This window comes from Dipodomys merriami, unplaced genomic scaffold (assembly GCF_024711535.1).
Source record: "Dipodomys merriami isolate MVZ:Mamm:240054 unplaced genomic scaffold, mDipMer1.0.p SCAF_814, whole genome shotgun sequence".
NCBI lineage: Eukaryota > Metazoa > Chordata > Mammalia > Rodentia > Heteromyidae > Dipodomys > Dipodomys merriami.
The window spans coordinates 1-8,886 of record NW_027206418.1 but is presented as its reverse complement, the minus strand read 5'-3'; positions in this window follow the sequence as shown (position 1 = coordinate 8,886).

The window sequence follows — 8,886 nt, the reverse complement described above, 5'->3', positions numbered from 1 at the left end:
TTTCTGATGCATTGTTATCATTATCCAGTCTTTCAGTTAATGTCCAATTAAGACAAACATTTCTGACACTTTTCTTCCACCACTGGTTAAGCTGAAGCTACAGGTGCTACGGATAATAATATTCACTCGGCCTTCTGAGCTTTCTTGGCAGACTTGGTGACCTTGCCAGCTCCAGCAGACTTCTTGTCCACAGCTTTGATGCCACACACAGCAACTATCTCCTATTACAAACAGCAAGATGATCCAGAGGAGAATAGTCAAAGAAGCTCTCCACATACACAGGCTTGCTGGAATCATATGAAGCATGACAGCATCACTACACTTCAGGAATTTAGGACTAGCTTCCAGCTTCTTACCAGATCTGCGTTCAAGCATCTCTTTCCACTCAGTAAACTTACAAGCAATTTAAGCTGAGTGCCAATCCAGGACAGAGGCATAGGAAGCACTAGTTTGGCCTGGATGGTTCAGGAAGGTCACCCAAGCTGTGAACCTAAATGCTTCCTTGGGTGGATCATTCTTGTTGTCACCACCAATGTTGTCATGGCAAACATCTTTGGCTGACATGCTTATAGAATTTTTTTGTGCACAGTATGTCAATGGATGTTCTTAATGGGCTTATAAGAGAAGTGGGTATTATCACACTTGTGTGATAAAGATAATGCAGGCTGGAAGAGGTCAAGAATTTTTACAAGATCTCCTAGCAAAGATAAGAAGTTAAACCTTGGCCTCCACTCTCAATGTTCTTTGCACCACATTACAGAAGAATGAATGGAGAGTATGAAGCAGATATTATATAAAGAAAATGGAATTCAGGGCTGGGAATGTGGCTTAGTAGTAGAGTGTTTACCTTGCATGCATGAAGCCCTGGGTTTGATTCCTCAGTACCACACAAACAGAAAGAGCTGGAGGTAGCACTGTGGCACAAGTGGTAGAGCATTAGACTTCAGCAAAAAGAGGCTCAGGGACAGAGTCCAGGCTCTGAGTTCAAGCCCCAGGACCAGAAAAAAAGAAAAAGAATAAAAGAAAATGGAATTCAAGTTGGGACAGTAAGACTCCAGGAGAATCCAGGTTATCCAAGAAAATGGGAAGAGTTTCAGGCAGAGGAAATGAGTGCCAAGATTAGGGGGATGAAAGCATAGCAGGAAGTTTAGAATAAGCAAAGGAAAAAACAACAAAATAGGATCCAGCTAAGACTGAGCCTTTATACCCTCTTAATATCTCAAAGTTTCTACCAAAGAGATGAGGAACTACTGATGATTTTTAAAACAGAGACAGGTAAGATCAAATTTAAATCCAAGAAAGATCACTTTAGTGGCTGAGTACAGAACTTATCAGCACTAATCTAGGAATAAACAAGAAAGTAAAATTGAGTCAATAATCCATGATCCAAGTAAGAGACGGTGATGTGTAAATCAGGGGGAGAAAGGATTCTTAAATGTTGGAAGGGTGCTAAGGAAAATGTTGAAATTATCATGAAGATGGGAACACAGAACACCTTAGTAGAGAAACATGCAAACATAAGGATAAGTCAAGAGCAAACTATAATCAAGACAGACAAACAAATTGTCAGGAAATATTCTTTTCCTCTTTACACACCTAAATCCTATCCATTCACCCACTTTGAAACCAGCCTAATGTTTTAGACTTTAGAATCTATATATTTATTAATCACCAGTCTATAGCTTCAAAGGGCAAATTATTACTTCTTTATACCTGCCATTGTCTCCAAAAGTCCCTGGTTGGTGGGAGGGGGGAATGTATCATGGCTCATTTGTCCCTCTCAGTTGGCATTTAAGAGAGAGAATTAAAATGACTTAGCAATCCAAGTTTAACATGGATTGTGAAGGTGATCTCATTAATACCATCCTTACCTATGTACCTCATTTAAGCAACATTTAATTATTCCAACTAAATCCTGCTGGGTGCAAGAAATTAATCTGAAAACATAATGAGATAACAAAGTATTGACAAAATGATCCAATGGCATGCAGAATTTTTTATTTATATTTATCTCACTCTGTTCTAAACATATTTAATATGTACTTAGAATATAATTAATATTTGAATATGTACATTGAATTTACAAATGTACAAATATACAATGTATTATGTTTGAGTTTATTTAAATAAACTTTTTTTGGTAAGAGTTGTGAACAAAAAGGAAATGGGTCACTGTTGTGGCTCATGTCTGTAATCCTAGCTATTTGGGAGGTGAGAATGGAGAATTATAATTTGAGGTCAGGCTTAACAGCACAGTTTGTGAGATCCCCTTCTCAGCCATAGCCTGGTACAGTAGTATCTGTTCATCCTCTTACATTAATGTGAGAGGCCAAAATTAAGAGGATCTCAGTTCCAGCCCAACCTGGGCAGAAAATTTTAGGAGATTCCATCTCAACAGAGAAGCTGAACACAGTGGCAAATGCCTGTGATCCTAACAATGACAGGAAGACTGAAATGGGTAACTCTAGTTCAGGCCTGCATCCAGGAAAAACCAGACTCTCCCTGAAAACAGTCAAGGGAAAAAAGGGCCCAAGGCATGGCTCAGTGGTACTGTGCCTGCCTATTGACTTTGAGTGAGTTGAGCTCAAACCCCAGTACCACCATAAACAAAGGTAAACAATGGTGGAAGATCACTGTCAAATGCTTTCCACTGAATGAAATATATATTAGGCAGGAGTGTGGCCCAGTATTAGGCTAGAGGTGGAACTCTGTCTTAGAGGACTTAGCTGAGGCTCTGTGTTTGGGGACTGGCACTGCGGTAAGGAGAAGTTGCATTGAAAGTATGTAGGATGGTGCTGGTGGTTCATGGCTATAATCACAGCTACTCAGGAGGCTGAGACTTGGAGAATGGACCTTTAAAGCCAGCCAGGCAGAAAATTCTGTTTAGATCTATCTCCACTTAGCAAGAAAAAGACAGACTGGTATCTTGGTTCAGAGTGGTAAGACATCAGCTCAGTTCAAACTGTGGTCCTGGCACCAAAAACAACAATAAATAAATAAATAAATAAAATAATAAAGTGTGGGCTTTGGAGGAACTTTGTAAGAAGGAAGGGCTCTCCCAAAATAGGAAGACATATTCTTAGGCAAAGGGATGGTAAGGACCAAGGATGCTGATGGAAAAAGATGACCAACACTGCCACACCACCAGGTTCCTAAATTTATCGCCCATTAGCTACTTCCATTTTTTCCATACTTCATTGAGATATCATTAAATGCCAACATCACTGCTGAATTCTCAACAAATATCACTGAGGAGGGCTGGCACAGAGTGTGAGAGGAGCTGGGAAGGAGTCTGTTTTCGGAGTCATTTCTGGTGAACATAATAGACAAAAATCCAACTGTTTAGAAAATGCCTCCAAGTCCTCTGAATGGTATTTAAAGATCAAGAGTCCCATTCGTGGGCAAAACGAGATGCTGATTACATGAACGAATGCTGTTAATTGCACAAATAAGTTTATAAATAACACAATTGTCATATTGAGGCCTAGTTAGAAAAAAATGCAACTATCTAAACACATCACAATGGCTTTATGTGTTTCCTAAGTTAAGCCATCTAAAAAGAAGATTTTTTTATCTATTATATCTTTGGAATCATGAAAATAATTAGTATCTCTTAGTTAAGACTATTATACAGTATTTATTTTTCTGTTTGTGGAGCCTGAACTCTGGGCCTGGACACTGTCCTTGGCTCTTCAGCTCAAGGCTAGCATTCTACCACTTGAGCCACAGCGCCACTTCAACTTTTTCTGCTTATGTGATGCTGAGGAACTGAACCCAGGGCCTCATGCATTCAAGGCAAGCACTTTACCACTGAACCACCTTCCCAGCCCCTGAATACAGTATTTCTTTTAGTACTTATTTTAACAACCTGTGAGGAATTAGATTGGGTTACCTTATAGATGAGAAAACAGCTCAGTATCAAGGAACTTTTCAAGGTCACCTGGCTTTAGTAAATGACAGATCTTCATTTTAACACAGTGGAAAACTCCAAAAGCCCATCATAGTTAACTGCAATCTCAATATTTCAGAACAACATTAAGAACTTACATTCAAAAAACTTTTTTCTTTTGTGCAAGTCATGGGGCATGAACTCAGGGCCTGGGTGTTGTCCCTGAGCTGTTTCAGCTCAAATCTAATACTCTATCACTTGACTACAGCTCCACTTCGGGCTTTGGGTAGTTAACTGGGGATCAGAGTCTCACAGACTTTGCTGGTGAGCTGGCTTTAAACCCAGATCCTGGATCTCAGCTTCCTGAGTGGCTAGGTTTACAGGTGTGAGCCATTAGAAAATATTTTCTAATCAGGAAGCAAGCTTTTACATAGACTAAGTAGTCATTTATTAGTAAGGTGTTATACAACTGTCTAGTTTGAACTCTTAGAACACACGGCTGAAAACAACAAACAAAAAAGAAAATGTCCCAGTCTGCAGAAAATCTGTACTCAAGGAATAAAGAAAGTCCCTCCCTGAGAAATGTTCAGTCTTTCTGTAGAAAACTTGAAGACTAGTTATTTTACAGTAGATTAGAAATAGAAAAAACCAAATGAGATTAAGAGGATATTAGTGACAAGCACACTGACAGTTCAAAGAAGTAAAAGAGAAACCCATCTTTAAATGCACTGACATTTGGAAAATTTTAATTTTGCAGCCCTCATACTAGTCTCAGGACCTCTTAATACTTTTAAATTTTTGAGAGCCCCCAAAGAGCTAATTAAAAATGTAAGTAGACAGGCTTGGAAGGTGGCTCAGTGGTAGAGTGCTTGCTTTGCATGCATGAGGTCCTGGGTTGGATTCCTCAGCACCACATAAGTAGAAAAAGCCAGAAGTGGCACTGTGGCTTAAGTGGTAGAGTGCTAGCCTTGAGCTGAAGAGCTGAGGGACAGTGCGCAGGCCCAGAGTTTAGGCCCCACAACTGATAAAAACAATGTAAGTAGAGGTAGGAACTGGTGGCTCTCACCAGTAATCCTAGCTACAGATTCGGGAGACTGAGAGCCATAGATTGCTATTAAAAGCTAGCTGGCTTCCAATATATAACCCCTCTTTTCACTGTATTGGATGTTGGTATAATTTGTGGAGGGGAAAGGAAAAACAAAGTGTTGAAATAGGGATACAGGTGGACCCACTGCAACAATATGTACAAGACGTTATGAAAACAGTTTACAACTTTAGCAGGGGAAGGGAGGGGAAGGGGAAACAAAGGAGGAAGCAACAATGCTTGATAAGAAATGTACTCATTACCCTACTCATGTAATTGTAACCCTTCTGTACAGTATTTTCACAATAAAAAAACACAAATTAGAGGGAAAAAAAAGCTACTGGAGCAGGAAAGTCAGTGAGACTCTTATTTCCAATAAACTACTCAGAAAAAAAAACAAAAAACAAAACAAAACAAAAAACAAAGTACACCTGTGACTCAAGTGGTAGAGTGCAGCTCAGGATCAATGCCTAGGTGCTGAATTCAAGCCCAGGACTGCCACAAAAATAAATTAAATAAAAAATAGGGGATACACACACACACACACACACACACACACATACACACACACTAAAGAAACAGACAGATACAGACAGATATGTTAAAAAGTAGAACACATCCAATGAGCAATGCATCAGGTATTGAGTTCAAGTCCTAGTTTCACATCCCAAACAAAAGAAAAATTAGAACTGAAGTGCTTATGGTAGTTTTGCAAACTTAAGAAAAAAAAACAGTACTTGTTTATATACATTTATTGAAAATAACTGTAATTTCCACAAAAGGTGAAATTTCAGCAGAATAATACAATTGTTTTACATCTTTAATGAATCTCTTTATCCTTTAGCCTAATGAAAGACACATGTATTCTCATCTGCTTTTACACTCTGTCTGCTGGGGTATGTTGTTTTAAGTATATGAAGGAAATCTACCTCACAAAGTCACTTAGTTAGAAAAGGAAGAAGTTTTAGTAGCCTTCTCAGATTATCAGTAAAGGAAATGCTTACATATTCCTTAATACTATACTAAAACTCAAGTAGTGTCATCTCTTAAAATTTAGTTGTAATGATATACATAGCAATGAGCCTGAAGCTATACCATAAGATTTTCTGATTGGATGTATTGAATTAAAATCCATTAGTCTTTTTTTTCTTTTGCCTGTGCATCATTTGCTAACATCACACATTAAATAATGGGAAAATACTCACTCCGAGTCACACAAATCTTTCAAATGCTGACCAACTGTCTTGAAATGAATGAATATAGCTGTTATTTTCAACACAGATTTCATCAGCATAGTCTGTAAACAGCACTGGGAAGCTACAAAGCTCAACAGATCAATAAATCCACTCTACAAATTGAAAGTTAGTTTGAATGTATATCATGACTCATACATAGTTGCTTTTCTTGTTGTAAAGGCTCATTTCATTCACTTTTAAGAAATGTTCACCAAATAGTATTCTAGTCTCTGGGCTGGGAAGGTGGCTCAGTGGTAGAGTGCTTGCTTTGCATGCATGAGGCCCTGGGTTTGATTCCTCAGAACCACATAAGCAAAAAGAAAAAACCGGAAGTGGCTCTGTGACTCAATTGGTAGGGCGCTAACCTTGAGCTGAAGAGCTGAGGGACAGCGCCCAGGTCCACAGTTCAGGCCCCCGACCAGATCCCCCTCCCCCAAATAAAGAATTCTAGTCTCTGTGACCACTTGTATACTTCATAGTGAAAATGGCATTCCATGGCAAAGCATGTAGTTCAATTAAACACTACAAATGGGCTAGGCACTGGTGGCTCATGCCTGTAATCCTAGCTACTCAGGAAACTAAGACCTAAAGATCATGGTTCAAAGCCAGCTCAGGCACGAAAGTCTGTGAGACTCTTTCTCCAATAAACTACTTAAAAGAAGACAGAAGTGGTGCTGTGGTTCAAGTGGTAGTACACTACCCCTGAGCAAAAAAAGTTTAGGGTACTACCCAAGCCCTAAGTTCAAGTCCTAGGACCAGCTTAAAAGAAAAATTCAAAAGTGAATTCATTCATTCCACTTTTTAAAAATAGCCAATTAGCAAAGAATATGTTAGAAATATATTTAATTAAATGTTAAAATAAAACAAACCTAATTATTCATTTGTCCAGAAATTATATTTTATATTAACTGCCACATTACCCAATTACTGTAAAAAATGAGCAGCTTCAACATTCATATTTCGTCAGAGATACAGCAGGCTTTAAATTGTGGAGGCGGGGAGGGGGGAAGAGTGTCACTCACATTTTAGGTACTACCACGTTTTCTGCCTCAATTCAAGATGGGATTAAGGGTCCCATAAGTCACAAGGTACAGCTGAAGTATCCAGAGATATAAAGAAATGTCAGTCAAACTGAAGACAAACTCTGAAAAGAGCAGTCTTTAACTGTAAACACTGGCAGGGGTATATGAACAATATCAGTATGAGGGATGCTAAAAGGAGTCTGACAGGAAAAAAAAAGAAGACATAAGCAAGAGGCTGACATGTCTGAACACCTAGACAGGGGGAAAGTTGCAAAAAGGATTCTACATGAAAATTCTCACTGCAAAAATGAGAGAGATGCAGGGTACCAGTGGCTATCCTTTTCACACTGCTACTTAGCTGGCTGAGATCTGGGGATCATAGTTGGAAGCCAGCCTAGGAAGATAACTCCAAGAGATTCCTATCTCTAATCACAAAAAAAGCTGGAAGTAGAGGTGTGGTTCAAGTCCTTGAGGGCCTAACTTTAAGCAAAAAGCTCAGGGACAGCAAGCAGACCTTGAGTTCAAGCCCCAGGACCAGCATAGGTGTTGTGAGCGCGTGCACACATACACACAATTTACTGTAGTTTACTCAAGGCAAAATATAAATACACTGCATCTTCCAACTCAGATTCTGAGTTTTCATATTACCTTTCTTCTCTTCTTCCTCTTCCTCACAAAAGTCTGCTAGGGAAAATACGTCTTTGAGTTGTTCTAATTCAAGTATTATAGCCTCTAATTTTTCTCCACTCAGAGAATTAAGGACAGATTTCACCTGAATGAAGATAATAAAATATTGTGGAAATATGAATGAAAAAAAATCTCACAAGGAGAAAAGACTGAAGAGCGCATGCCAACACATCAGTGTGTGTGTGTGTGTGTGTGTGTGTGTGTGTGTGTGTGTGTGTGTGTGTGTGTGTGTGTGTGTGGTGTGTGTGTGTGTGCTAGTCCTAGGGCTCGAACTCAGGGCCTGGGCACTTAGATTTTGTGCTCAAGTCTAGTACTCCATTATCTGAACCACAGCACCACTTCCAGCTTTTTGGTGGTTAATTGGATATAAAAGTCTCACAGACACTTTTACCTGAGCTGGCTTCACACCATAATCATCAGATTTCAGTCTCCTAAGTATCTAGGGTTGCAGTACCCAGTTCTATTTTTTTTTTTGCTGGTCCTGGAGCTTGAACTCAGGACCTAGGAGCTATCCCTGAGGCTCTTTGTGCTCAAGGTTAGTGCTGTACCACTTGGAGCTACAGCACCACTTCCAGCTTTCTATGTGATTTATCAGAGATAACTTATCTGGCCTGGCTTTCAACTAACCTCATATCTAGCCTCCTGAGCTAGGATTAGAGCCATAATTTTTTTTTTGGTCGTGGGGCCTGAACTCTGGGCCTGGCCCTATCCCTCAGTCTTCAGCTGTAGACTAGTGCTCTACCACTGGAGCCTTAGCCCCACTTCTGGGTTTCTGCTTATGTGGTGCTGAGGAATCGAACCGAGGGCCTCATGCATGCAAGGCAAACACCCCACCACTGAGCCACCTTTACAGCCCCCAGAACTCTTTTTTTTAATAATTGTAACACAAAAGGTTAGATATTATAAGAAGGTAGATAGAATTTGTATTTCCAAAATTAATACAGGCTAGAAGAGAACTGAAAATTATCA